Source organism: Euprymna scolopes, chromosome 29 (genome assembly GCF_053919585.1).
Source record: "Euprymna scolopes isolate OS-2025 chromosome 29, ASM5391958v1, whole genome shotgun sequence".
Classification (NCBI taxonomy): Eukaryota; Metazoa; Mollusca; class Cephalopoda; order Sepiida; family Sepiolidae; genus Euprymna; species Euprymna scolopes.
The window spans coordinates 87632659-87635158 of record NC_136510.1 but is presented as its reverse complement, the minus strand read 5'-3'; the positions used below and the strand labels follow the sequence as shown (position 1 = coordinate 87635158).

The 2500-nt window shown below is 39.1% G+C and overlaps 10 non-coding genes across 10 annotated transcripts in view; all 10 read right to left on the bottom strand.

Moving 5' to 3' along the window:
- Positions 1-130: 130 nt before the first annotated feature.
- Positions 131-212, bottom strand: Trnas-gcu (transfer RNA serine (anticodon GCU)). The gene has a single exon. It is a non-coding gene; the product is annotated as a tRNA-Ser (tRNA).
- A 131-nt stretch (positions 213-343) lies between these two features.
- Positions 344-425, bottom strand: Trnas-gcu (transfer RNA serine (anticodon GCU)). Its single transcript has one exon. It is a non-coding gene; the product is annotated as a tRNA-Ser (tRNA).
- A 344-nt stretch (positions 426-769) lies between these two features.
- Trnas-gcu (transfer RNA serine (anticodon GCU)) lies at positions 770-851 on the bottom strand. The gene has a single exon. It is a non-coding gene; the product is annotated as a tRNA-Ser (tRNA).
- A 131-nt stretch (positions 852-982) lies between these two features.
- Trnas-gcu (transfer RNA serine (anticodon GCU)) lies at positions 983-1064 on the bottom strand. Its single transcript has one exon. It is a non-coding gene; the product is annotated as a tRNA-Ser (tRNA).
- Positions 1065-1195: 131 nt separating this feature from the next.
- Trnas-gcu (transfer RNA serine (anticodon GCU)) lies at positions 1196-1277 on the bottom strand. The gene has a single exon. It is a non-coding gene; the product is annotated as a tRNA-Ser (tRNA).
- Positions 1278-1405: 128 nt separating this feature from the next.
- Positions 1406-1490, bottom strand: Trnas-gcu (transfer RNA serine (anticodon GCU)). Its single transcript has one exon. It is a non-coding gene; the product is annotated as a tRNA-Ser (tRNA).
- Positions 1491-1621: 131 nt separating this feature from the next.
- Trnas-gcu (transfer RNA serine (anticodon GCU)) lies at positions 1622-1703 on the bottom strand. The gene has a single exon. It is a non-coding gene; the product is annotated as a tRNA-Ser (tRNA).
- A 130-nt stretch (positions 1704-1833) lies between these two features.
- On the bottom strand, positions 1834-1915 carry Trnas-gcu (transfer RNA serine (anticodon GCU)). Its single transcript has one exon. It is a non-coding gene; the product is annotated as a tRNA-Ser (tRNA).
- A 131-nt stretch (positions 1916-2046) lies between these two features.
- Trnas-gcu (transfer RNA serine (anticodon GCU)) lies at positions 2047-2128 on the bottom strand. The gene has a single exon. It is a non-coding gene; the product is annotated as a tRNA-Ser (tRNA).
- A 343-nt stretch (positions 2129-2471) lies between these two features.
- Positions 2472-2500, bottom strand: part of Trnas-gcu (transfer RNA serine (anticodon GCU)) — an 82-nt gene continuing 53 nt past the window's right edge. The window contains exon 1 of the tRNA in view: positions 2472-2500. This exon is cut by the window's right edge and continues 53 nt beyond it. This is a non-coding gene — a tRNA (tRNA-Ser).

Genomic DNA, 2500 nt, shown 5'->3' with positions numbered 1-2500 from the left:
GATTCTGCAGAATAACTCTCCATAATGTCCTTATCACTGTACAACCAATATGTAAAACTAGAGACAATTCATTTGTGTATATTTCTATAATCAACTGTAAAAGTGTACCGAAAAGCAACAAAACAATTTACGACGAGGATGAGATTCGAACTCACGCGGGGAGACCCCAATGGATTAGCAGTCCATCGCCTTAACCACTCGGCCACCTCGTCAGATTCGGCAGAATATCTCTCCATAATGTCCTCATCACTGTACAACAAATATGTATAACTAGAGAAAATCCATTTGTGTATATTTCTATAATCAACTTTAAAAGTGTACCGAAAAGCAACAAAACAATTTACGACGAGGATGAGATTCGAACTCACGTGGGGAGACCCCAATGGATAAGCAGTCCATCGCCTTACCCACTCGGCCACCTCGTCAGATTCTGCAGAATAACTCTCCATAATGTCCTTATCACTGTACAACAAATATGTATAACTAGAGAAAATCCATTTGTGTATATTTCTATAATCAACTTTAAAAGTGTACCGAAAAGCAACAAAACAAGTTACGAGGAGAATTAGATTCGAACTCACGCGGGGACACCCCAACGGATTAGCAGTCCATCGCCTTATCCACTCGGCCACCTCGTCAGATTCTGCAGAATAACTCTCCATAATGTCCTGATCACTGTACAACAAATATGTATAACTAGAGAAAATCCATTTGTGTATATTTCTATAATCAACTTTAAAAGTGTACCGAAAAGCAACAAAACAATTTACGACGAGGATGAGATTCGAACTCACGCGGGGAGACTCCAATGGATTAGCAGTCCATTTCCTTAACCACTCGGCCACCTCGTCAGATTCTGCAGAATAACTCTCCATAATGTCCTTATGACTGTACAACAAATATGTATAACTAGAGAAAATCTATTTCTGTATAGTTCTATAATCAACTTTAAAAGTGTACCGAAAAGCAACAAAACAATTTACGACGAGGATGAGATTCGAACTCACGCGGGGAGACCCCAATGGATTAGCAGTCCATCGCCTTAACCACTCGGCCACCTCGTCAGATTCTGCAGAATAACTCTCCATAATGTCCTTATCACTGTACAACAAATATGTATAAGTGCAGAAAATCCATTTGTGTATATTTCTATAATCAACTTTAAAAGTGTACCGAAAAGTAACAAAACAATTTACGACGAGAATGAGATTCGAACTCACGCGGGGAGACCTCATTGGAGTAGCAGTCCATCGCCTTGACCACTCGGCCATCTCGTCAGATTCTGCAGAATGACTCTCCATAATGTCCTTATCACTGTACAACAAATATGTATAACTAGAGAAAATCCATTTGTGTATATTTCTATAATAAACTTTAAAAGTGTACCGAAAAGCAACAAAACAATTTACGACGAGGATGAGATTCGAACTCACGCGGGGAGCCCCCAATGGATTAGCAGTCCATAACCTTAACCACTCGGCCACATCTTAAGATTCTGCATAATAACTCTCAATAATGTCCTTATCACTGTACAACAAATATGTATAACTAGAGAAAATCCATTTGTGTATATTTCTATAATCAACTTTAAAAGTGGACCGAAAAGCAACAAAACAATTTACGACGACGATGAGATTCGAACTCACGCGGGAAGACCCCAATGGATTAGCAGTCCATCGCCTTAACCACTCGGCCACCTCGTCAGATTCTTCAGAATAACTCTCCATAATGTCCTTATCACTGTACAAGAAATATGTATAACTAGAGAAAATATATTTGTGTATATTTCTATAATCAACTTTAAAAGTGTACTGAAAAGCAAAAAACACTTTACGACGAGGATGAGATTACAACTAACGCGGGGAGACCCCAATGGATTAGCAGTCCATCGCCTTAACCACTCGGCCACCTCGTCAGATTCTGCAGAATAACTCTCCCTAATGTCCTTATCTCTGTACAACAAATATGTATAACTACAGAAAAGCCATTTGTATATATTTCCATAATCAACTTTAAAAGTGTACCGAAAAGCAACAAAACAATTTACGACGAGGATGAGATTCGAACTCACGCGGGGAGACCCGACTAGATTAGCAGTCCATCGCCTTAACCACTCGGACACCTCGTCAGATTCCTCAGAATAACTCTCCATAATGTCCTTATCACTGTACAAAAAATATGTATAACTAGAGAAAATCCATGTGTGTATATTTCTATAATAACCTTTAACAGTGTACTGAAAAGCAAAAAACACTTTACGACGAGGATGATATTCGACCTGACGCGGGGAGACCCCAATGGATTAGCAGTCCATCGCCTTAACCACTAGGCCACCTCGTCAGATTCTGCAGAATAACTCTCCATAATGTCCTTATCACTGTACAACAAATATGTATAACTAGAGAAAATCCATTTCTGTATATTTCTATAATCAACTTTAAAAGTGTACCGAAAAGCAACAAAACAATTTACGACGAGGATGAGATTCGAACTCACGCGG